Below are 5,624 nucleotides of genomic sequence, written 5' to 3'. Positions count from 1 at the left end.
TGACCTCAAATGATCTGCCCGCCTTGGCCTACCAAAGTGCAGGGATTACAGGCATGAGTCACTGCACCCAGCCAAGGCAGAGAAATAATACAGTTGAAATGTGTTTTTTTTCTGAGATAACTGGGAAACATTTTGAGAAACTAGCAGATTTTGAGAAACTGACAGTTTTTCCCTACTAAAAGTTCACAGGAAAAACATAGGGAAAAAATATGTATATATTTTAGAGACAGAATCTTGCCCTGTTGCCCAGGCTGAGTGCAGTGGTGTAATCATATCTCACTGCAGCTTCAAACTCCTGGGCTCAGGCAATCCTCCTGACTCAGCCTCCCAAGTAGCTGGGACTACAAATGGGTGCCACCACATGCAGCTAATCTTTTTATTTTATTTTTTAGAGATGGGGTCTTGCTATGTTGCCCGGGTTTGTCTTGAACTCCTGGCCTTAAGCAATCCTCCCACCTTGGCCTCCTAAAGCATTTGAATTATAGGCATAAGCCACTGTGTCCAGCTAGGGAAAAAAATATTTTGAGCCTGGGGTAGGCAAAGATTTCTTAGATACAAAACCAAAAGCATAATCCATAACAAAATTAGTAAATCAGAGTTCTTCAAAAGTCAAACCTTTTTCTCTTTGAAAGATATTGTTAAGAGATGGAAAAGGCAAATTATAGCCTGGCAGAAAACATTTATAAGACACTTATCTGATAAAGAACTTGTGCCCAGAATATACAAAGAATTTTCAAAACTCAATAATAAAACAACCTATCCAATTTTAAAAATGGCAAGAGATTTGAATGCTCTTTACTAAAGATGTATAGATGGCAAATAAGCACATGAAAATACGTCCAACAACATTAGTCATTAAAGAAATTAAAACCACAGTGTGATATTACTACACATTCATTAGAAGGGCTAAAAAGATTGACAATACCAAGTGCTAGTGATGACGTGGAGTAACTAGAAGTCTTATATACAACTAGTGTGAATATAAAATGACCAAGCACTTTATTTTTTTTTTGAGACAGGGTCTCACTTTCTTGCCCAGGCTGGCCTTGAACACATGGGCTCAAGGGATCTTCCCACCTCAACCTCCTGAGTAGCTGGGACTACAGGACTGCACTACTGTGCCCAGCTCCAAATGATCAAACACTTTGGAAAACTGCTTAGCATAAGTTCTCCAAAAGACATTGTATTTGTTTCCTAAGGCTGCTGTAAAAAAGCACAAATTAGAAATGTATTGACAGAACAGAAATCTGTTCTCTCACAGTTCTGGAGGCTAGAGGTCCCAAATCAACCCTGTTGGTAGGACTGGGTCTTCTGAGGGCTCTGAGGAAGAATCTGTTCCGTGCCTTTATCCTGGCTTCCAGAGATGGCTGGCAAATTTTGTCTTTCCTTGGTTTACAGCATCACTCCAATCTCTCCCTTTGTTTTCTCATGGAGTTCTCCCGGTGTGTCTCTATGTTGGTTTCTTTCCTCCTCTTCTATAAGGATATCAGTCATACTGGATTAGAGTCCCCCAAATTGGATATGACCTCATCTAACTTTGCAGATATCTGCAAAGATATTTCCAAATAAGGTCACATTCACATGGACCAGAGGTTTAGGACTTCATATATCTTTTTGGAAGACACAGTTTGACCTATAATATACATGTACTTGAATATTCATAAAAGCACAATTTGTAATAGCCTAAACGGGAAACGATCTCACTACTCATCAACAGTTGAATAGGTAAATAAATCATGATATATTCATGTGATGAATACCATAATACAATAAAAATTAACTACCTACAACTATGGACAATATGGATGAATCTCACAAATAAAATGCTGGATAAAATAAATAAAACAGCATATACTGGCTGGGCATGGTGGCTCACTCCTATAATCCCAGCACTTTGGGAGGCCGAGGTGAGTGAATCACTTGAGGTCAAGAGTTCGAGACCAGCCTGGCCAACATGGTGAAACCCTGTCTTTACTAAAAATACAAAAATTAGCCCGATGTGGTGGTGCATACCTGTAATCCCAGCTACTAAGGAGGCTGAGGCAGGAAAATCACTTGAACCTGGGAGGCCCAGGTTGCAGTGAGCCAAGATCGTGCCACTGTACTCCAGCCTGGGTGACAGAGTGAGACTCTGTCTCGAAAAAAAAAGAAAACAATTATTTTTCACAGAATTTTTTTGGTGTTGTTAAGATGCAGGATCTCACTATGCTGCTCAGGCTGGCCTTGAACTCCTGGGCTCAAGCGATCCTCCCATCTCAGCCTCCTAAGTAGCTAGGACTACAGGCTTGCAGCACTACACCCAGCTAAGAATTCTTAATTTGCCTCCTTAAGAGATGTACATCAATAAATATGATTTCTTCAAATGTAGCAACTCTGAAATATTCACTTAGAGTCCCTCAGAGATCAAAAGAGTTTCAGACTACCTAATATTTTTAGGTTCTTAGTTTTATATATACACAGAAATGCACAGACAGGGTGACAAATATGATGTGATATATTGTGTAATGTATTTTATATTTTTACATTTACTAAATCTCATAATTTTAACATAAAAGAATTCCAAACAATGTCAATGATGTCAAAAGTCCTAATATAGGTCCTTCTCACTGTGAAGGCACTATTCTAGATGGTGGGGATACTTCAGAGAACAGAATAGACAAAATCCTTGCTTTCAAAGAGCTTGCCTTTCTAGCTGGCAGGAGATAGGCAGTAAATAATAAACATAAGAGCTATGCTAATTCTGTGGTATGATAGAGGGGATAAGTCACCATGGGAAAAGAGTAAAGCAAGGAAAAAGTGTTCAGGGGAGGAGGGGAGGGACTATGTTTTAATGGGGTGGGCAGGGTAGACCTCCTTAAGAAGGTGACAGTTGAGCAAAAATTGAAGAAGAAAAGGGAATGAGCCATATGAATATCTGGTGGCAGGGGAGAATCACTTCAAATAGATGGATGTTCCAAAGGCCCTTAAGATGTAGCCATACTGGCAAGTTTGAGGCAAAACAAGGACAAATTCCATTTGTATAAATGGAGAGAAATATGTGTGAAGGAGAGTAGTAAATGAATCAGACAGGTAAAGGGCATTCACATTATACAGAGCATCTCAGGCACTATAAGAACTTTAGCTTCCTCTCTGACAGAAATGGAAAGCCACTGCAGGGATTTGAGCAGAAGAGTGACATGCTCTGATCTCCATTTTATTTTTGTGAGACAGGGTGTCATTCTGTCACCCATGCTAGAGTGCAGTGGCACAATCATGGCTCACTGCAGCCTCAAACTCCTGGGCTCAAGCGATCCTCTTACCTTAGCCTCCTTAGTAGCTGGGACTATAGCCATGCACCATACCACCAGGCTAATTTTTAAAATTTCTGTAGATACAGGGTCTTGTTATGTTGCCCGGGCTGGTCTCAAACTTCTGGCCTCAAGTGATCCTCCTGTCTCAGCCTCCCAGAGTGTTGGGATTACAGGTGTGAGCCATCACCCCATCCTGACTTCCATTTTAACATAATTTTTCTGGCTGCTATGTTGAGAATAGATTTTCAGAGGCAAGTATAAAAGTAGTGAGACAAGAAAGGAGGCTAATTAAATAATTCATGTGGGAGGTAACAGGAGTTTGGATCCAGATGATAGCAGAAGTGATAAGAAATGGTTATACCTGGATATATTCTGAATGTAGGGCCAGGAGAATTTGCTGACAGACTAAGATGGGTGAGCGGGAGGTATAAGAGAAAAAGAAGAGCCATGGAAGATGCCAACCCAAGAACCAAGATGTGAAAGAGGGCAGACGGAGTAAGTTTGAGGTAGAATATTAGGAGCTCAGTTTGAACTTGTTAAGATTGAGATGCCCTTTTTTTTTTCTTGCTTCCTGGCCATCTTAGCGGCTGCTCTTGGTTGAGGGCCGTCTCGCACCTAAGGCAGGAAGATGGTGGCCGCAAAGAAGATGAAAAAGTCACTGGAGTCGATCAACTCTAGGCTCTAACTCGTTATGAAAAGTGGAAAGTACGTGCTGGGGTACAAGCAGACTCTGAAGCCAAGGCAAAGCTAAATTGGTCATTCTTGCTAACAACTGCTCAGCTTTGAGGAAATCCGAAATAGAGTACTCTGCAATGTTGGCCAAAACTGGTGTCCATCACTACAGTGGCAATAATATTGAACTGGGCACAGCATGTGGAAAATACTACAGAGTGTGCACACTGGCTATCATTGATCCAGGTGACTCTGACATCATTAGAAGCATGCCAGAACAAACTGGTGAAAAGTAAACGATGCAAAATTTTCCTTTAATAAAATTTGCCCGAGCTTGTTTAAAAAAAAAAAAAAGATTGAGATGCCCCATTTGTCTTAAATAAAGATATTCAGTAGACCACTGAGTTCACAGTTCTGGAATTCAGGGGAGAGGATGTCTGTACTAGAGATACTTTTGAGAGTCATCATCATATAGTGATATTGAAAACTATAAGATTTGGATGAGTTTGCCATGAGAATGAGGTTAGAAAAGAGGAGAGGTCGTCCAAGGTCTGAGCCCTAAACTCCTCTAACATTAAGAGGCTGTGGGGATTAGAAAGAAACAGCAAAGGACCAGGAACAGAACCACAGGAGGCAGAAAGAAAATCGGGGAATTGTGGTGTCATAGAAGCCAAGTAAGGCCAGTGTTTCCAGGAAGTGGGAGTGATCAGCTGGGTCCAGTGTTGCCAATAGGTCAAGAAAGGTAAAGACTGAAAGCTGACCTTTGGAATTGACAAGTGAAGGTCATTGTTGACCTTGACAAAGGCAGTTTCTGGGAAGTGGTATGGACAAAAATCTGACTAACATAGGTTTAAGAAACAATGAGTTAGGCCAAGAAAAAAAGAGAGAACACAAATTACTGATATCAGAAATTCCAGAGGTGACATCACTACAGATATGATGGGCAATAGAAGGATAATAAAAGAATACTATCAACAGCTTTATGCCCACAGATTTGATAGCCTAGATGAAATGGATCAATTCCTTGAAAGACACAAACTGCCAAAACACACAAGAAGCAACAGACAATCTGAATAGGCCTGTATCTATTAAAGACATTGAGTGAATAATTAATAACTTTTCAAAACAGAAAGCACCAGACCTAGATGGATTCACTGGTGAATTCTACCAAATGTCTATAGAAGAAATTCTACTAATTATCTACTTTCTCTTTCAGAGGATAGATGCAGAAGGGGATACTACTTCCTAACTAAACCCTAATACCAAAGCAGCCAAAAACATTACAAAGGAAACTATATACCTATACACCAGCACTGAACAAGTGGAATTTGAAATTAAAAACAGTATAATTTACATTATCACCCCCCAAAATGAAATACTTAGGTATAAATCTAACAAAATGTGTACTAAATCTATACAAGGAAAACTGGAAAACTCTGATGAACAAAATCAAAGAAGAACTAAATAAATGGAGAGATATTCCATGTTCATGGATAGGAAGGCTCAATAGAGTCAAGATGTCATTCTTTCCAACTTAATCTATAGATTCAAAGCAATCCCAATCCCAGTCTCAGCAAGTTATTTTGTGGATATCAACAAACTGATTCTAAAGTTTACATGGAAAGGCATAAGACCCAGAATAGTCAATACAATATTGAAGAA

The 5,624-nt window shown here is 39.8% G+C and overlaps 1 pseudogene; it reads left to right on the top strand.

The window, feature by feature from the left end:
* The first annotated feature begins 3,903 nt into the window (after positions 1-3,903).
* LOC117979531 (large ribosomal subunit protein eL30-like) lies at positions 3,904-5,030 on the top strand (annotated as a pseudogene).
* Positions 5,031-5,624: the final 594 nt, after the last annotated feature.

Source organism: Pan paniscus, chromosome 2 (assembly GCF_029289425.2).
Source record: "Pan paniscus chromosome 2, NHGRI_mPanPan1-v2.0_pri, whole genome shotgun sequence".
Lineage (NCBI taxonomy): Eukaryota > Metazoa > Chordata > Mammalia > Primates > Hominidae > Pan > Pan paniscus.
Note: the sequence above shows the minus strand (reverse complement) of the source record. Positions and strands in the feature narration are given on the sequence as shown.